At 40.6% G+C, this 21,763-nt stretch overlaps 1 protein-coding gene across 1 annotated transcript in view; it reads right to left on the minus strand.

The window, feature by feature from the left end:
• Positions 1-21,763, minus strand: part of ANKRD44 (ankyrin repeat domain 44) — a 319,327-nt gene that overhangs the window by 229,757 nt on the left and 67,807 nt on the right. The gene's annotated exons all lie outside the window — the stretch shown is intronic.

The raw sequence follows: 21,763 nt of genomic DNA on the forward strand, positions 1-21,763 counted from the left end.
AGGCCAGCCTGGCCAATGTGGTGAAACCCCATCTCTACTAAAAAAATGCAAAAATTAGCCAGGTGTGGTGGCACGCACCTGTAATCCTGGCGACTCAGGAGGCTGAGGCAGGAGAATCATTTGAACCTGGGAGGTGGAGGTTGCAGTGAGCCGAGATCACAGCACTACACTCCAGCCTGGGCGACACAGTGAGACTCTATCTCAAAACAAACAAACAAAAAAAAATAGCTGCTAGATAAAGTAATTTTTTTTTTTTTCAGAGACAGAGTCTCACTCTGTTGCCCAGGCTGGAGTGCAATAGAGTGATCATAGCTCACTGTAGCCTCAAACTCCTGGACACAAGTGATCCACCCACCTCAGCCTCTTGAGTAGCTGAGACTATAGGCACACACTACCATGCCCAGCTAATATTTTATTTTTTTGAAGAAACATCATCTCACTATGTTGCTTAGGCCGGAAATCATTTTAAATATAATATTTTAGTTACTCTTTGACTAGTAAGCTTGACCTCAAACTTCTGTCACAGCCTCTAAAACATGGAATAAAGTCCTTGCTAAGGCATAACTTAGATTGCCTCTTTCATCTCTTCCAGGGAAAATTCTCTAAGAATATGAATGCATTACCTTCACCACCCTCAGCCATCTTTCACTTATTCAGAAGGTTGCTGGTAATAGGACAGCCTATGTTATAATATGTCTCTTTTCACTGGAGATAACCTCAAGAAGTCCCAGAGTGTGATGTGATAGACATGGAAAGAAATTACATATGATCAGCCAAAGGTGAGGACTAGAAAGCACAGTGGGTCAGAGAGGCAACCTGGAGTCACAGAAAGCACCCAGTGTGAAGCGGGGGAAAGCTGGGCTCTGGGCTCTTCCTCCTCTTGGGTGAGGCTACTTTATCACCAGAATCTCACTTCTGCCATCTGTAAAATGTTCTACTGCACTCCATGGCTAAGATCTCGTCCTATACCAAAATCCTAACATTAAAATGCTTCAATGACTCAAATACTCTCTTCTGTGGTTCTGCTACAGCTAAGAACAGCAGCTGGAGGAAAAGGAGAAATAAAAGTTCGACCAAGAGACTGGTATCCTAAGGCAGATAACGTGAGACTCTAACCGCCCTGTGTCCTGGAGTTGCTCACTAGGATCTGCTTTGTACTTTTATTTTTCTTTATCCCCCATGGTACCTACTGGTGCCTTGTAAGCAGACACAAGAAGAGGAGGAGGAGGGTAGGGAAGGAGGCTCCTAAACTTCTTGAGCCATAGCTGAAAACACAAAGGCAGGAGACAAAACAAAACTACCAAGAATAGTGTGTAATGGAAACTAAATATTCTCTTTAAAGATCAAAAACTTTCAAGAACATGGAAGTTTTATTTAAGCCTTCAGCTCCCCATCACTGGTGGATCATGCAGCTTTAAAAACCATTCTCTGCCCTCATTCTTCTGGAAGATTGAGACCTTCCTCTGGCCTAAGGACACATCCTCTCTCCTCCGTTTTCCCCTCGTTGATCTTTCAGTGGGTATGACAGTCACAAAATAAGGGTTCTGGAGAAGTGTGGGAGAAAGGGCATCATCCTCATCATCTAGGGCTGTGCTCATTCTGTTTGAGTTTGCTTTCAACAGGTTTCTTTAGGCAATCCGATCATTTCATGCTCCTCCATCAGATTTCGTTCTCTTAGTCCTGATTTTTTGTTTGCTGCTGTTATTTTGATAAAACTACAACAGGGTTTCAAGGTAGTTGATTTTTGTTTTGTTTTGTTTTTGGAGACGGATTCTCACTCTGTCACCAAAGCTGAAGTACAATGGCATGATCTTGGCTCCCTGCAACCTCCACCTCCCAGGTTCAAGTGATTCTCCTGCCTCCACCTCCCAAGTAGCTGGGATTACAGGTATGTGCCACCATGCCTGGCTACTTTTTGTATTTTTAGTTGAGATGGGGTTTCACCATGTTGGCCAGACAGGTCTCGAACTCCTGTCCTCAAGTAATCCACCCATCTCGGCCTCCCAAAGTGCTAGGATTACAGGTGTGAGTCACCACACCCGGCTGATTTATTTTTTATTATTAAACTATTAAATACTTGAAGCATACAAAACAGTTTAGATAATAATGCTACAGACACCCATATACCTACTGTTCAGATCAAGAAATGAAACATTAAAGATCCAAGCAAAGCCCCGGCCCCATTACCTACCCTTCCACTTCACAGTAAACCACTATCCGAATATCAGTAGTTATCAATCCCATGTAGGTTTTAAAATATTTAGTGGATGGACTTATGACCATAAATAATGTAGTCTTTTAAAGGTTCACATAAATGGAATTAGAGGGCATATATATCCTTCTGAAACTCACCTTTTCCATTCAGTATTATTATGTTTTGGGGATTTAATCATGTTGATAAATGCATTGCTAGTTCATTCATTTTCACCCTTGTATAGTATTCCATTGCACGTAAAATACCACAAGTTATTTCTCCATGTCAGTATGTTTGTTTCCTTTTTGTTTGTTTTCATAACGAACAATGTTCTGATGAGCACTCTTGCATTAGTTTCCTTTTACCCAGATGCAAAGTTTTTCCCAGGGAATAAAACCAGAAGGGACATCACAACCTAGAATTGTGGGGTGTGCACAGCTTCACCTATCTCCAAATAGCTGCAAGTAGTTGTAACAATTTACACTCCCAGGAGCACTGTGTGAGACATCCTGTTTACCTATATCTTCACTACATTTGTCACTTTCAGGTTTTAACGTTTGTAATTTGATGGCTATATCTATTTGTGGTGTGCTTTCACCTATTACTTATATAATGGAAAAGTTTTTACAAGACAAAACAACTTTTAAGATATTTACTGGATGTGGAAAATAAAAACACGATTCCACAAAGGTATAAACAAACCCCGAAAAGTAGATGCATGTCTGTATGTGTCACAGAATGCATTTTTAAAAAGAAATTTCCATCTGTATTTATGAAATGTTGGTTTCTGAGGGGCGGTCACATCTATGGAAAGGATCTTGGTCCCTCAAACTGTTCCCTGAGGACATTCTGCATTCTGGAAGGTAAATAGAGTCCTGGGCTTCATCAGGCAGTGTGCAAAAAGCACCACCACCACATGGCCCTGACGGAAGTGGCCCTTCGTGGCTCAAATTGTGACCATAGTTTGAAGACACTCAGAGATTTAAAAAAAAAAAAAAAAAATTAAATAGAAGAGCAGAAACAGGGAAATCAGCTTTTATCAACTGTATCCACAATTGGCTTTTTCCTCCCTGTAAATACAATAATTGTAATGATACAGCATTTAAAATTATGTAATGTTTTAGGCATCATTATTAAGACCAAATACAGCTTTTCTGAGCTTATCCCAATGGGTAAGCCTGAATAAGGAGTAGAGGAAGATGGTCTTAAGAGATGCTCTTCAAAAATCTAAGATTGCCCTTGTTTATTTTCATAGCAATCTCTCTATTAAAAGTAGAGAATAGTCTTTTTTCCCCTTTTTGGATATTTAAATTTCTAATACTTACATGATTAACTGGGTGACGAATTTAGGGTCATTTTTGTTTTCTTCATTACGCTTTTCGGTTTGTTGCGCTTTTTTGTATAGCATAACTAACACCCAATATATCTATTTTTTTAAGCCCCATGGGATTTAAAATACAAATGACTCAATTTTCTTTCCTTTTCTAGGAGAAAGGGTGAAGGGCTGGTAATGACGATAAACATTGGTTGTTTCTAAAGCACCTCTTTTCTAATTATATCTGCTTATAGCTGATACAGCATGAGATCATTTATTATCCATGTTTCCTGGTTGAATTACAGAATTGTTATAGATCATAGGCTCAAAAAATCAAAACAAATTTGAAGTTCCTCATAGATACAAATGGTGACTTCCTGTTAGGAAGAGCACAGCAGTTCAGAATCTTGTCTAGATTCTTCTGACACAAAAGAGGATTATATCGCCAAAGCTTTTAATGTGTGTGGTGGGGAGGGAGAAAAGGAAGAGGAGGGAGATGACCTTGGGCTTTGGATTTACTATGACCCACTTCTGGGTGAATGACAACTGCCTCTGTGGATCTGAGAGACCAAAGATTTGAACAGAAAGGACTTATGTGAAAAGCTTTGGTACTCGATTTATGCCACACATCCCAGTTTTCTTTTGCTATCCGAGTATAAACCAAAAAACAATTTAGCCCAATTCCTGTAGGTTTAATAATTTGAAACTAAGTAAATAAGAACATTAAATTAATCTTATGTTTCTATATTGCATTACTTTTTCTTTTTCTTTTCTGTTTTTGTTTTGTTTTGTTTTGTTTGTTTTTTGTTTTTTGTTTTTTTTTTTTGAGACTCAGTCTCGCTCTGTCACCCAGGCTGGAGGACAGTGGTGCAATCTCAGCTCACTGCAACCTCCGCCTCCCGGGTTCAAGTGATTCTCCTGCCTTAGCCTTCCAAGTAGCTGGGATTACAGGTGCCAACCACCACACCCAGCTAATTTTTGCATTTTTAGCAAAGAAAGGGTTTCGCCATGATGGCCAGGCTGGTCTCGAATTCCTGACCTCAAGTGATCCACCCACCTAGGCCTGCCAAAGTGCTGGGATTACAGGCGTGAGCCACCATGCCTGGCCAATCTGCACTGCATTACATTTAAACATAAATCTGGTTTTGGGTAATCTGATTTCCAAGGAAGAATAATTTACTTTTGTAAGGACTGGAATTTTAACCCAGAAACAGACCTAATAATTTGGCATTCATGAAAACATAACTTTTTCCCATTGGACTTAAAAGGTGATATGGGGTGGAAATTGCTGTTTACCTTAAAAATAGTTTGCAAGCCAAACATTCTCTTCTAGGCCGATGAACAAATTCTCCGAACATAAACTTCTGAGAGAAAACACTTCCAATTATCTAAAAACAAATAATTCCTCTTTTCTGGCTATATTAAACTCTCTATGCATCTTTCTCCCAAACTTCAATGTCTCATTAAAAAAAGCCTTTTATGGCTTTCCCTGGAGAATTATCTTACAAATCAATGGCATAGCTTCAATAACTCTTTAATAACTTTCCTGTCTTCCAAGACAAAAATGATCAGTGTTCTTCATTACAGTAAACGCATTTACAAGCTGCTGTGTCATCTATAAATCCCTTGGTTAGAGACCAACTATATATATTTTAAAATAGAATGTTAGAACTAGAGGGTGTCTTAGAGTTGATCCAATACAAGCTGCATAATCAACTCCCCAGACAACCTTTGGAAATACTGATGCCAGGGTGTACCCACACCAATTAAATCAGAGCCAATTAATCACCAATTACATTCATTTAAATCAGATAGGGCCCAGTCACCAGTATTTCTTAAGAGTTTCCTGGCCAGGCACAGTGGCTCACACCTGTAATCCCAGCACTTTGGGAGGCTGAGGCGGGTAGATCATGAGGTCAGAAGATCGAGACCATCCTGGCCCATATAGTGAAACCCCGCCTCTATTAACATACAAAAGCTTAGCCAGGCATGGTGGTGCGCACCTGTAGTCCCAGCTACTTGGGAGGCTGAGGCAGGGGAATCGCTTGAACCCCGGAGACAGATGTTGCAGTGAGCTGAGATCGCACCACTGCACTCCAGCCTGGCAACAGAGCAGACTCCGTCTCAAAAAAAAAAAAAAAAAAAAAAAAAGCTTCCCTGGTGATTCTGATATATAGTGAACGCCAGGAACCACTGATCTAGTCCAACCACCTCATTCCACAGGTAAGGAAGCTGAGGACCAGAGCTATTAAGTGACATTCCTGAAAATTCTGAGATTACATCTCAGAATTTGATTCCAAAAAGGGACCACAATATGAACCCAATTCCCTGGGAGCTCCCAGAGACCAGTTATCTAACAGCCAGTCTGACTGCTGCCTTTACCCTAGGAGTTCACTGCTGTCAGGCTGCATATCACCCTGTGGGCTGGAACCCACCTCCCTCCTGCCATCCTCATCAGAAAACAACATCCTAATTCTCAATCGATATTAATGGTTTTCTTTATTGCTTCTGCGAACCCCTGTCCTCTGCTACTTCTCTTTAAAGGAAATAATAACAACCTCTTCTAAAAAACTTCATTCGGTGGTAAATTGAATTTCCGGTGTAGTGATGAACTAAAAGCCTTCATTAAAGAAATGGCTTCAGGGCAACTTCTGGAGGAAGGAATAATTTGCTGACAGGTGGTCTGAAGCTTTGCTTTCAGCAAGTGCTGGACCAAGGACTGCAGAATTAGTGCAGGGACCCGGAAGCAGGTCAGGCTCCTAAGTATTGGGTGTCCCATTGCATTGCTGACCCCTTCCCAGATTCTGGAAAGGAATAAACATAATTGACCAACTAGGGTTTAGTGAACACCTCCTGGTAAACATGACTGAAGGTGTGAAAACTCCTCAAGGGCCATCTCCTTTGCATATTCTGCCCCACCCTATGTGCACATCCCAATTCTGCTAAACTATTTAAAAATAACCCAAAAAGTGTTTGTTTTACTAAAAAAAAAAAGTCCTTTGGGGGTAAGAAGAAAAAGACAGTGGACTTGTGAGAATAAGGCATCAGAACGATGGGACAGTTGAATGATCACTGGACCAGGAATCTTAAGACATCCATTCCAGCCCTGCTGCTGCCACTCATGGCTGTGTGTGTTGGGAAAAGTCCATGTCTCTGGGCTTCATTTTCCTTGTACGTAAAGCTCAGATAATACCTATCCTGACTGCCCCATGGGCTGGGTTATGAAGACCAAATAAAGAGATAATTAAATGTAGAGATAATTTATATAAAAGCATACTTATAATAAGCTGCACATTAAGAAAGAACAAAGAAGATGAAAAGAAATCTGTATCACCAGATAAATTAAAACATTCAGCACTAAATTCCAAAACAAAAGACCTGATTATAGAATGATTCAACAATATAATAGCATGATTAACACCCCAACTGTAAGTCAGACAGACCCGGAGTCAAATCTTAGCTGTGTCAGTTTCCCTCTCTGAGCCTCAGTCTTCTCAACTGTACAATGGGAATTATGGTGGGATTTATCTTGGATATTTGACAAGGTTGACATTAGATAATTACATAAAGAGCTTAGCTTAGTGGCTGGCATATAGTAAGTGCTCAGCAAATGTTAGCTGCTGGTTATTGCTGCCATCGTAGCTGTTATTGTCATTACTTCCCCTACCTCACAGGGTTGTAGTGAACAGTTGGGAACAGATTTTTAAAGCAGTGACACATAGAAATCATTCAAGAGATGGTCATCATACTCTACCTGAGTCACGAGCTCTCCCTCCTGACAGAGGCAGAAATATTACTAAAGGCACATTTTCAAACTCTTCCCTTTCTCACCAAGTGATTTCCTTTTGACCTGGTCCAATTCTTTATTGACTTTGAGTAAGATCAGGTAGACTGTGAGAGTTCTAGTTAACCACCCTCACATTTCTGTCACAGGCACAGCAATCATTCATCTCTAGGGGCCCCAGATGTTAAGTGTATTTTTCAAGGTAGAAGCAAGAGTTGGTCCCCTTGGTATTAGCTCTATGTCCTACAACTAAATTAGGGTGGCTGGCAGGGATCCAGCTGATTAGCAGAATTATCAGACACCACAAGCAAAGGAAAGAAACAAAAGATCAAAGTTATTTGAAGAGCAGTTACAGCCTGGCGTGGAGGCTCACGCCTGTAATCCCAGCACTTTGGGAGGCCGAGGCAAGTGGATCACCTGAGGTCAGGAGTTTGAGATTAGCCTGACCAACATGGTGAAACCCTGTCTCTACTAAAAATACAAAATTAGCTAGGTACGGTGGTGTATGCCTGTAATCCCAGCTACTTGGGAGGCTGAGGCAAGAGAATCACTTGAACCCAGGAGGCAGAGGTTGCAGTGAGTCGAGATTGTGCCATTGCACTCCAGCCTGGGCAACAAGAGCGAAACTCTATCTCAAAAAAAAAAAAAAAAAAAAAAAGATCTGTTACATGAAATGTGGAGTTATGTGCTGTGTCTGTGCATGACAAATCACTGATCCTACTGATGTGTTCACTTGAACAGAGAAAACACAGCAGGAAAGAATCACAAAAAGTTCAGGCATAAAATACTTGATGTGAAATTTCACACAAAACACATGCAAATATAATATGAATAATATTCTCTGAAAGTGCTAGAAATATTAGTTGAGTTCCTTGCTCTGTTAAAATTCTACAAGTAATGTGTATAGAGACTTATTAAATCCAAATGAGGAAAATATAAAAATGAATTAAGATCATTCATAAACCTCCCAGAGATGATGCTGTTAACCTTTTGATATACTTTCATACATTTTCCTATCTGTGTATGTGTAAAAATAGAAATTTTCCCCAAAAGGAGTTATAATAATTCTAGTTAATTAAGTTTTTTAAAAGCGCAGGGGAAGATTGAAGACTTAATGAATTAAATAATGATAACTGGTTTCTCCTTTTGATTATTATGTGAGTAAAATATATGAAAACATAGTGTTTGTCCTTTAGTAATATTGACAGATAATATTTATAGGCACTTATATTGTGCCAGGCACTTCCCTAAAGTCTATATACAGATTAACCCCTTTGGTTTTCACAACTGCTCTAGGAAGCGGGTACTGCTCTTGTTCCTGAAGACAAGGCACAGTACGGTTAAGTAATTTTCCCCAAAGTCACACAGTAGGTACAAGGCTAAACTGAAGTTAGAGCCCATGCAGTAGGGTTCCAGTGTCCATGTGCCACCTTCCTATGATGCTTCTTGACAGAGGTCCAACATCGATGCAGAATGGGAAAGGAGTAACTCCCTTGTGCTTATCCATACCTTGGGAGTGAATAATATATAGTAGAGTGATTGCTGAGCTAATCATAAAACTGTCAACCATGCTGAAAATCACAACGCACCCAGATCATCTAGGAAATAAATACTGATTAAAATAAATAGAGCTTGCATTTCACAAGCAAAGACAGAATGATGATCTTGGAAGGTGGGATAGAGGTGTGCGATGCAGCCAACACGAGCTTTTTTCAGGGATGTACTGTCTGTGTTTAGGTTTATGACTTAAAGGTTAGACTGCCAAGAATTTTTTTAAAGGTTGACACATCTGTGGCTGCATTTCCCCAGAGCACCGTAAACCGCAGTCTTGCCAAAATTAAATAAAAGGATTGACTGTTCTTCCTCTGCTTTAAGAGTGTCACCATTTGAACTGTGTGGGGAATAGAGCTACTATGAACTCAACATTCAGGAATCATTTTCTGCTTGGGTTGTAACCAAACTCCTTATTGTGACTATGGTCCTACTAGTCCCAAAGGGCCTGATGAAAGGAGATTCAAACACTCACCCCTTCCAATAAAGATTTGGAAAAGACAAACCACGTGGAGCTAGGAAGGTACATAACTCTATCACAGGAACTGCCTATGATGGGGTCTACCCCAGGCTATGCCATGTGTAGGTCACCAGAGTGACCAAAGAAGAGTAAAATTAAAAAGTATTTTTATGGCACGTTATCAGTACTCAATGGGAAAAGGGAGCAGGAGACAGTATCTTAATCGGGAAAGCTAACAACTACACCAAATGTCCCCTTCATCTCCATAGTATCCCACAGTAACCGTTTCTTTCTTTCTCATGTTACAGTGGGAAGCAAACTGGCACTGGCGGAGGACTGTGCTCCACGTAGTCATTCAGGGCCTCGGGTCTCTTCTTCCAGTGGCTCTGCCATCTCCCAGGACCTCAGGGTCCTCTGCTAGATCCAGTGGACAACCCAGGAGAGGCAGAGGAAATAATCACATGAGAGATTTCATCAGGGCAAGGCCAGAAAATGGCTGCATCACCCCTGCTCATATTCCATTGGCCAGAACTCAGTCTCCTGGCTCTACCCACCTGAAAGAATGGCTGGAAAATTGGCCCAGAAGGAAAAGAATACAGGAAAGATAGCATTATTTCTGCCATGAGGAGGGGAATGAAATCAATCCAAATTTTGACAAAACGAACAGATGAGCCTTTACCTAAGTCACTGTCAGATGTGGTGCTTCTTAGGGATAAATCAAGCTAAAAGCTGGGCGTGATGGCTCATGTCTGTAATCCTAGCACTTTGAGAGGCTGAAGCAGGAGCATCGCTTAAGCCTAGGAGTTTCAGACCAGCCTGGGCAACATAGCAAGACCCTATCTCCAAAAAAATTAGAAATTTAAAAAGTTAGCCAAGTGTGGTAGTGTGTACCTATAGTGCCAGTTAACTGAGAGGCTGAGGTAAGAAGTTCATTGAGTCCAAGAATTCAAGGCTGCAGTGAGCTATGATCATGCCACTGTACTCCAGCCTGAGCAACAGAGTGAGTCCTTAACTCTTTAAAAAAAAAAAAAATGAGCTAAGGCTGAATTATCAATCAATTAAGAATGTCCTACCCTGCATATCCTTCCATGGCTCTGCCCAACATGACGTGATGATCCTGTGTTCCTCTAGGCCACTGCTTCTCAACAGGGCAGTTTGCCTTGGCAAGGGACACTTAGCAATGTCTAAAGGCATCTTTGATTGTCAGCTTAAGGGAGGGATGCAACAGCCATCTAGCAGGCAGAGGCCCGGGATGCTGTTAAGCATCCTCTGCTGCACAGGGCAGCCCCCCACAACAGAGAATTATCTGGCCCATAATGTCAGCAGTGCCAAGGCTAGGAAACTCTGCTCAAAGTCTTGAGTGTAGGGCCTTGTTCATGCATCTGTCATGATACTTCCATTCATGGGCCATTTTTGAGTACCTACTATGTGCCAGGTGGTTCACTTATCACATGGTCATGGAATAGTTATTTTCGTATTTCTTCTTCCCCTCCCCGACAAGACTGCAAGGGACAGGGTAAGAACAGGATTGGTGTTAGCACATAATACATGTTGAATACGTGGATGGATGGATGGATGACTTTGTCCCCTGAATCACTGCATCCCATGCTCTGACCCTTTCAGTATATGAAGGAATTTGGTTTATCAAGACTGGCTATTCTGAATGCCTAACAGAACATGAAGGTGATAATCTAGTTTGTTCTTAAGAAACCCAATGTTCAAAGGAGCATATGACCTAAGAGGCCAGTAATGAAGCACAAAGCTTCACCTTAGTAAGTGAGCTAATCACAAAACCTCACACAGACCCAAAGATATAGGAAGCTGTATGTACCTATGTGGCAGTAGCTTGGTGAACTCCATTTGATCTGAGCCCTGTATAAGCATCTACTATTCCAGCTCCAATAATATGGCACCGGAGGATAGGCACAATCCCAAAAGTGCTTGTCATTCGAAGCCTGTCCATACAAGAGAAGAAGAGCCCCTTAATGTCATGTCTAAAATAGAAATGTTCTATCTATTTGGAAATTTTGTAATATAACTTCAGTTTCAACTTAGCAATGCCAAGTAGAAATGGGAGAAATAAGCACCACATATTTACAAGGATGATGAGGAAAATCAGTCTTCAAGAAGGACTATGTGTCAAGGATCTATGATCATAATTAACAATTGTTTTTGAAAATCTCCTTTTAATCACTTGTGTAAGTGCTGGTTTTGTGGAAGCTGACTGCCAGCTACCCCAGCTCTGGCCTGGGACTACATCTCAGCCCATCCCTCCTACAAAAAAGGTTCTCTTAATGGCAGGGAGCCCATCTGATCCAAATATAAGTTCATGAGGCTCCTTTCCTGGCTCTGTCCCCTTCTCGCCTCATTTATTTCACTGCATCCGTTTTCCCATATAAGAGAGCAGAACTCTCACGCACTTCTCACAAGCATACCAAGAAGAGATGGAAGGCATTGTTACACACGTGATAACCAAAACACAACCTCATATTTGTAAAATATTTTGCAAGACAGTTCTTTTATATTTGTTATTGTATTTGAGCCTCACCTTTAGGCCTAAAGTTCTCTCATTACACCTTTCAATGATTTGAGGCTTTATTGGAATAAAACTGGTAACTATACAAAATATGGTCCCAATACATTCTACTCTGGGAAAGCTCTGCTACGTTGCACACCCTCGTGCTGGGTAGGAAGAGAACTAAATTTGAAATCTGAGAGCCTGGCTCCATCCAATTCTGACCCTGTCACTTACTAATTCTATAACTCCATTTATGTCATTAATTTTCTCTAGGACTGCTTACTCCTGTGTTGAGCAGCAATTATGCTGCCTGTCTTACTTCCCCATCGCTCTTAAAAGGATTCAGTGGAATCAAATATGCAAGAGCATTTGGTAGTGTAGTGCCACAATTTCTTCCCGGATATGATCAAAGTGCCTCTCAGATACTGAATGTCTCTAACCAAGGTAGACCTGCTAGAAAATACTACAAATAAATTTAATTACATAAATAATATTATTAAGCAAATTAAATGCCACATTTTTCTTCAGCCAATATCTGAGGACTTCGAAATTAGTAAAGGGACAAAGGGGAATGAATAGAAACTGCAATATTCTATTTCATATCATGGCTTTTTTAAGAGACTGTGGTCTCACTATATTGTGTACAGGCTCATGTCAAACTCCTGGGCTCAAGCAATCCATCCACCCTGGCCTCACAAGTAGTTGGGACTACAGGCGTGTAACACCACAATGGCCACAGCTTCTTGTTGTTTAGCAATAGCTCAAGTTTAACCTCAGTCACCTTTTGCCAAGAAAAAACAATGCAAGTAAGCATTTCAAAACTACACACTATTCAACTGTTCTAGTAGTTTTCTCTCACAAGACACCACAAAGCTGGGATGATGGAGGAATGTCTATGGACCATTTGCTGTATTTTTTCTCTTTTTCAAATAGCCAAATAATACCTAAATATATTTTCAATCTATGGGCATAAGGTTTCAGTTGCACAAGATGAATAGGCTCTAGAGCTCTGCTGTGCAGCATTTTGCCTATAGTTAACAACACTGCATTGCACACTTAAAAATATGACTGTATATTTCGTTAAGTGTTCTTAACAAAAAACTTAAATAAATTTTTTAAAGTTCCAAATAATTCAAAATTATACAGAGTACCAGAAAGCCTCCATAGCCCCACCCATCTTTCCTTCCCCAAGGTAACCCACTGTTTACATCCTGCCAGACTTCTTTCTGCATATTAACCATATGTGCAGTCATAAGTCATAGATATATATATATATATATATATATATATATTTTTTTTTTTTTTGGAGACAGGGACTTACTTGGCCGCCCAGGCTGGGCAATGGCGTGATCTCAGCTCACACAGCCTTCTCAACCTCCTGTGCTCAATTGATCCTCCCACCTCAGCCTCCATAGTAGCTGGGATCACAGGCACACGCCACCATGCCTGGCTAATTTTTGTATTTTTTGTATCGAGTAGGTTTTGCCATGTTGCCCATGCTGGTCTCGAACTCCTGGGCTCAAGCAATCCACCCACCTCGGCCTCCCACAGTGCTGGGATTACAGGCGTGAGCCACCGCGCCCAGCCCAGCCCAGCCACAGGTATCTCTTATTTTGTTTTGTTAAATAATTGGGATCATGCTTTACAAATTGTTCTACAATTTGTTTTTTTTAATTTTTCTAGATTTTTTTCATGTTGTGCATGCCCATCCACCTCATTCTTTTTAATAATAAGGTTTTCTATTAGGTAAACACCCCCAATTTTACTTATCCCTATTGATACAAATTTGGTGGTTCCCCATTTCCACGATCACAGAGCTTTGCTAAACTTTTAAAGTTAAGTTGCTAATAGACTCCACTTTATTACCTTTCTCAGAATTCCACCTGACAACAACTTGAGCAAAGTTCTTTCCAGTATCCCCTTCCTGCCCCAGTTGCCTAATGGATAAGGCACTGGCCTCCTAATATTCCCTTCCCCGCTAGTGATAAGCATGAAAACAGGGCGAACTCAATGGAGCCTTTTAAGAAGAGGCTAAAGAGAGGGTTAACAGGCTAGACTCAATGCTAAGTCTCTCAAACTACACCCTTATTCAGTGTTAACAGCAGTTGTTCAATCAGCCCTGTTTCACCCACAGAGAGAATGGGTCTTTACCTACAGACTTCCCATGTTAAACTAAGCTTCAACACTTCCCACTCCACTCTCTCAGACAGTGGTAAGACCAGAGGACGAAGACAAGCATGTGAAAATCCTAGTGTGCCATAAGAAATCATCTATACATTTAAGCTAGGTTTTGGGTTCTATAAAAGAACTAAATAGAGTGATATTGCTACAGTCTTCTAAAAGAGCAGAACTATTTTCACTTGAAATTTCCAAATTCAAGCATTTGTTGATTATCTACTGTGTGCTGAGAAGGGCTCAAAAGTAGTGTAAGATCCGGCCAGGCATGGTGGCTCATGCCTGTAATCCCAGCACTGTGGGAGGCTGAGGCAGGCAGATCACCTGAGGCCAGGAGTCCGAGAGCAGCCTGGCCAACATGGCAAAACCCCATCTCTACTAAAAATACAAAAATTAGTTGGGTATGGAGGTGGGCGCCTGTAATCCCAGCTACTTGGGAGGCTGAGGCAGGAGAATTGCTTGAACCTGGGAGGCAGAGGTTGCAGTGAGCCGAGATAGTGGCACTGCACTCCAGCCTGGGTGACAGAGTGAGACTGTCTAAAAAAAAAAAAAAAAAAAAAAAAAGGTAGTGTAAGAGGCAAAGACCCAACCTCTGCCTTCTAGAAACTATAAAACAGCTGGGGAGATAAGGTCTATATAATAATACAATAAACTAACAATGCAAAGTAGTCCATGATTAGGTACAGAAACGAATGATACAGACAATAGGTGCTCTAGAAGGAATTCTCAGTAGCAGTAAATTCAGGGAAGTAATAGCGAACAAGTCATTGTGATTAGGGCCCTCAGCGTTGCGGTGAGGGCTTAAAGTGCAGAATGAGTTGATGAGTGCTATTTGTTAAATAGTCATAAAATAGTAAATTCTGACTTTGAGAGACACCTGGACAAATGAATCTAAGCATAATTGCACACTTGATGGGAATAGGACCAGAGGAAATCATGCTCCAAGAGATGAAAACCAGATAAATGCCACATAAAGATTCAACAAATGCCCAGGATCCCTCAACCCCACTCCTTTTGCAGGCCAAACAGGCTGCAAGGGACTTCTCTTCAAAGCCTTCTCAGAGGGATCAGAATTTCAGTTGAAAGCACTTCTCTCCTGAAGACTGACTGTGTGTAAAACACAGTCAAAAACCATCACTAAGCCCCTACTGTGCCCTAGCTTCTAGAAGCTAGATAAAGAGGACACTACCTGCCTCAAAATCATCCACAAGTATCTGAACCACCCACTCAAACTGAGGCTGCCACTCGCAGGTGTCCTGAACCCCAACTAGCAAATGGTAGAGCCTGGACTCATTTTAAAAAAGGAGCAGCAGGAGAACATATGCACAGTGTATTTCTGTAGGCCAATAAAAAAGAGGATGTTATGAAAGATTTCTTGTTTTAACTTACTCCTACAATGTTGAAGCCTGCTCTGGTCTACAGGGCCTACTAGTTGCCTACTAGTTTCTTCTAACTCTATGGCTGGAGTGTTGCCTATAGATGCCTATTATAGAGCTAGTTTCCATTTTGTTTCTCCATTTAATGCAAAAATAGTCTCAATCTAAGCCCAAAACTACTCATCTCTCCCTGCAACAACAACAACAAAAAAAGAATATAAGGAAGGAAGGAAGGACAGGAGAAAAATAAAGAGAAATTTGACAGTAGCTACTGAGAAGAAGAGAATCCCCATGCCACTTCAGTCCTGAGTTTGTATGAGAGCACACAGTGAGGGAGAAGGTCTGAAGGCTACCGTTTTTAGCTTACTCCTACAGAAGTGGCAAAGGCATATCTGCCTCCAGAAATATTCGAGGAAAAATGCAGAGAAGCAAGACACTGAGGTTTGTCTCTCACTAGAAGTCAAGAAAATAGGAGGAACAAAGTGTTCTTTGATGCCCTGGCAGCAGGGAGAGATGGCAATGGTGTAGAACGGAGATGATGAGAGGCAGCATAGACTCGTTTTTAGAGCAAACTCGACTCCTTTAAGTCCTTTGCTGTCAATTGTGGATCTTGTATAATAGCTGACTGTATTATTTCTTTCCCTTAAGAATAGACCTTTGTTCTATAGAGTACTGTACCCTTGAATGTTTCAGTACTAGTTACTATAATTAAAAGAAAGCCACAAAATACTATATTTGTTCAAAACAAAGATGAATCAATTATTAAATCATCTTTTCTAAGAACTCACCAATCTATAAATAAAACATGTTTGGAAAACAAATATTTTCCTGCCTCTGCTGTTTTTACTTTCAGTAGCATTAACTTAAAAGATACTACTTCAGCAATACTTTTCTCAAGAAATAAAACTCACTAACCCACTTGCTTTAAAGCTACACTGCTCAACTCCTTCTGTGGGATTGGACTCTGCTCAAGGGAACATGTGCTCATTAAAAATATTTCATGCCATTAACATTTTCACTAGAAGATTCAGAGGGTGTGATGTCTGCAATGCCGGCTCCATTCACATCCACTGTCCACCCCACAAACGTCTAAATGACAGCTAATATACAACATGCAAATCACTACAAAAGAGAATCGTGCACAGAAAACTGGCACCTAATTACATGTCCCAGAGCATCACTCCCTAAAATACAAAAGGTCTAATTGTTTTATTTATTTTGTGATAGATTTAGAATGAAATCAGCTCCTCTAAAATAATTTTGTCATGAAAGGGAAAGATTCACGCCTTACAAAAGTGACATCCTTGACAAGTCAGCTTGGTTATTTCTATGACTTTCCTTTGCATGTAGTGCACCAGTGCAACTTCAGGATGCCCTTCCACTCCTGAAAATGCTGCAGCCCCTCCCTTCTCAGAACTTCGGTCCAGACAATCCCCTCTGTCTAGAACATCCTACCCACCCCCACCTGATTAAATCCAATTCACCTTTCACATCTCAATTCAAAAGCTACTTGTGCAAGACAGCTTTCCTGACTAGCCCTCCTACCCCCAGTCTAAATGAGAGTCTTCTGCTGTATATGTTCTGGTAGCTTCCTGTGCTCATGTCACAGTTTGTACAGCCATTATAGAACTGTGTGGTCCTTTCATTAATATCCATCTTCAAAACAAAACTGTAAGCTGTATCAAGACAGAGACTATGCCTGTTTGGCTCACGCTGGATTCCCCGAGCCTAACACAATGGCTGGCCTATAGTAGGCACCCAATACACTTGCTGAATGAATAAACAAACCATATCACATCCTGACACTCTACCATAAAAAAAAGGTCAGGCCAAATAAAGGCACAGTGAGGAAGATATTTAATAAAAAGTCTGTTCTGAACATTGCCTAGTCAACTGGCTCTACATACTATCAGCACTAGTAAATTGATTGTTCTCAGGTGAATCTGGTTTTATCTTGATCTGTGCTATGATGACAACCTTGACAAAAAATCAGTTTAGCCTATGGGTAGCATGATACCATAGAAGGATTAGGTTCAGCAGCATGTTACAGAAAACCCAAAATAACAGTGGCTTAAACAAGGAAGATACATATATTTCTCCCTCATTGTAAACAAGATCTATAGAAGTTACCCAGGATTGCTATGGTGCTTGATGGTGATAAGGACCCAGGTTCCATCTATATATATGTATTTTTTTTAATTTATTTTTGAGATGGAGTCTCACTCTGTCGCCCAGGCTGAAGTGCAGTGGCGTGATCTCAGCTCACTGCCACCTCAGTCTCCCAAGTTCAAGCAGTTCTCCTGCCTCAGCCTCCCGAGTAGCTGGGATTACAGGCATGTACCACCACGCCTGTCTAATTTTTGTATTTTCAGTAGAGACAGGGTTTCGCCATGTTGGCCAGGCTGGTCTTGAACTCCTGACCTCAGGTGATCTGCTCGCTCCAGCCCACCTGCCCTGTACCCCTCGGCTGGGATTACAGGCGTGAGCCACTGTGGCTGGCCCAGGTTCCATCTATCTTGCTGCTCCAGTCTCTGCAGCATCTGCTTCTACTTCATGATCCACAATGGCTGCTCAAGTCCAGCGATCTCTCCCAATTCCAGGCATCAGGAAGAAAGAACGGGATAAACAAGGGCGATGATCCCCATTTTCTGAAATTTCCACATAAATCCTCTTGCCAGAATATAGTCACAAAGGCATAACTGGCCAAAAGGTAAGCTAGAAACAATTGTCCTTTTTTTCTTTGAGACATGGTCTCAGTCACCCAGGCTAGAGAACAGTGGTGCACTGAGACTGGTCTCAGTCACCCAGGCTAGAGAGCATGGCTCACTGAAGCCTTGGTCACCCGGGCTCAAGCAGTCTTCCAACCTCAGCCTTCCAAGTAGCTGGGACTACAGGCCTGAGCCACCATGCCCAGCTAGTATTTTATTCTTTGTAGACACAGGGTTTCACCATGTTGCCCAGGATGGTCTTGAACTCCTGGGCTCAGGCCATCTGCCCACTCTGGCCTCCCAAAGTGCTGGGATTGCAGGTGTGAGGCACGGTGCCTGGCCAAAAAAAAAACCGTCTTTAATCCAGGAGAAACATAAATAACTTATAAAGAAAGAAAGATGATATTGGGGAACAGTCAGCAGTTTCTTCCACAGATTACTCAATGCAAGATAACCAACTGTCACTGAGTTCTGCAGCGTGTCTTGGTTTCACTTTTATTTTCTATCTTGATAAATTTTTGCAGCATTCACACTGTCCCAAAGGCAGACTTAACATTTCACATTTTATGTACCTGCCAGTTCTACTGCATACCGTTCTTGCTTTAGTAACTAGTTTTTGGGAGTTTCACTATCTCAATGGATTTCATACTCTGAAAAACATAAAAATGTGACCAGGTGAACACTTATATAAAACCTAATGCAACCAGTCTGCTTCTTCTCAAATGGTTTCAATGTAGACTTTCAATCAGATGAAGGGCCTTGCATTTTTCTGCAAATGTCTCTAATATATTCCCTTATAATATGTGTATTTTTGGTCATATAATTTCTACATTTCCTAAAATAACAATAGTTGAATTATCGTTTATAGAAGAAAATCTAGATCAAAATATATATATTCAAGAGGTAAGCCAGGCATGATGGCTCACGCCTGTAATCTTAGCACTTTGGGAGGCGGAGGCAGGTGGATCACCTGAGGTCAGGAGTTGGAGACCAGCCTAGCCAACATGGTGATACCCCGTCTCTACTGAAAATACAAAAATGAGCTGGGCATGGTGGTGCATGCCTGTAATCCCAGCTACTCAGGAGGCTGAGGCACGAGAACCACTTGAGCCCAGGAGGCAGAGGTTGCAGTGAGCCAAGATCGCACCACTGCACTCCAGTCTGGACAACAGAGTGAGGCTCCACCTCGAAAAAAAAAAAAAGAGGTAAGTCAAGCCAAGTCAAGACCTTCTTTTAAAAAAAACAAAAAATTGTTCAGACTTCTACCACTAAGCTCTTGGCATTTCAGAAATTAAGAGAAAGAGCTGGGGAGGAAGCAAGATGGAAATCCCTAAAACTGTTCTAAAAATGGCAATCTAGTGACACTAGCAACAGTTGCTAGAAGCTTAAAGAAAACCTCCACAAAATTGCTAGAGATGCTTCCTCACTTGTTTCTAGCAAGTCTCTCTCTGTGGGTGACAATGTTTGTGCCCAGTTTAGATTCAGTGTCTCCACAGCAGTCTTGAAGCAAGTTTTTTTTTGTTGTTTTATTAGCCACAACAACATGTAAGATTTTACTGTGGACAAAAGTCATCTCAGAAAGCCAGATCCAAGGACATGGTATACTAGATAATAACCAAATTTCACAGTTCGATAGCTACCTCCCCACCCCCCACACCCACAACACCCTCTCTTAAAAGTAATTGTCTGCTCTTTGCAATCAGGAAGTTCTACAACAACCCAGCCTATGATCAAAGGCCTCTCCATCAGCTTTCTCCACATGCATAATCCACAGCTGGCAAAGACTCAGAAGCATCTTACTGAACATGAATAAATTTGATTTTGGGACTGGAGGTATGCAAAATCTTGTTATGCAGCCCACAATAATCATGCATTTTAAGTCTATTCCTCCTTTCCAGGGCACATCTTCTCTCTTTTTGGATCTGCATCCTTTTTCTGAGGCCTACCAAGAGATCAGCCCTGAAAAATTAATGGGGAATGTCCTATAATCAGAGTAGACTCTCAGAAAAGCTAACATCTTAAAAGAAGAAAAGGAAAATAGAATTAAATTTGTCAAAATATGAGGATGCTAACAAATGTTACACACACACACATACACAGAGGACTTAGTCATCAAATAAGCTTAGGAAACACTAATTAAATAATGCAAAGGGTTTCTTTCTTGCAGACCTTCTCAGAGCCTTTAATACTGCCAATATGCGTTATGGATCTCCAAGAAGGGCACAGTAAACAGATTTTCTACTTGAACTCTTGTTCACCAGAGCATCTTATATTAGGCAAGCACTCTGTAGAATACACATGGAAGAATGCTGGTCTGGTAAGAAATATCTCAAAATTAAATAGCAACTATCTCGGGTCCAGAAGTTTATGGTAATTTTAATTATTCTATTTCCAAGTTCTCTATCATGAACTTGTATTGCTTTTACAATCTGGAAAAAGTTACGTAAAATTTAAAGATAACATTTGAATCTATATTAACATTTTTAACAATAAGAAGTTTCAGAAGGTAAGATTTTTCTTTTTTATAAGAAGTAGAGGTACTTATTGTTCTTTAAGATTTATTATACACCTCCATTGTGCCAGGTTTTGATAGTAATATGAGAATAAAAAGGAAGAATTATTTCAATGATTCACTACATAGTGCTGGTGGCCTGAAAGAGGAAAAGAAACTCTTTAAAGAGTTCCTCCTGTGCTAATAAATAAGCCAAAAGCCTTCAAACATAATAAAAATACTTGCACAATATTAACCTTAAAAATATATATTACTGTGCTTTTCTTCCCTAACCATTTAAAAAAAAAACTCTCCCTTTAGGTTTAATGTCTTGATTTATCTTTTTTAAAATACTCCATAAAAACTTGCTAGGGTACATTATAAATAAAACTTTATCAGTAGATCCTTGTTAAACTATTACTTATTATTTCATCAATTTATTGAATGTCTATTATGTGCCAGGAAGTGCACTATTATTGACAAATTCAATGAAAACAGGTCCTTCTTCATGACTAGTTTATTTTAGTAGCTGATTATCTAAACAAATTTAATACTACTTACAAATTGATAAACAGTACAGAAAAGTTAAAGTTAGATCTATGAGCAAGTATTTTATAATAGAATGGTATTTTATAATATAATGGTACTTCATTTCAGTTTGATAATCACAGCAACTTGGACAATCTAGAAAAGTAAAATCAAATTTTAATTCTGGCCAAAGGAAAACCATTTTCAATACGCTTGATCCTAAGGCTCCCTACATTTCCAGTTATACCAGGTTTCTCAAAGAGACAGAAGGAGCCAGACATCAAAGTCCATCTTCAGCAAACCTACAAACCACTTTCTTGCTAAAACATTTCTATCCCTAATTATAACCACAATGACTAGATTAAACCGGTATGGCCACCTCTCTAGGTTCCCCATAAACAAAAGGACTCATCTTCTAACCTTACCAGGCTGTTCTCCCTATGGCATATTCTTAGGCAATGCTGGAATGGTCCCCTTCTTTCCAGCTGAGAGGGAGGTCAAGAATGGTTAACAGGACACTCTAGTCTAGGAGTGTTGGAACTTGATTCACCTATCAAGAGAGGCAAAGGACATGCTTTTATTTACCTGGGCCTCAACACTCAAGATGAGACCAGAAGGTCTCAGAGTCATCTCTCTACAGCCCAAAGGGGAGAAACAGGTGAA

This window comes from Theropithecus gelada, chromosome 12 (genome assembly GCF_003255815.1).
Source record: "Theropithecus gelada isolate Dixy chromosome 12, Tgel_1.0, whole genome shotgun sequence".
In the NCBI taxonomy this organism is placed as follows: domain Eukaryota; kingdom Metazoa; phylum Chordata; class Mammalia; order Primates; family Cercopithecidae; genus Theropithecus; species Theropithecus gelada.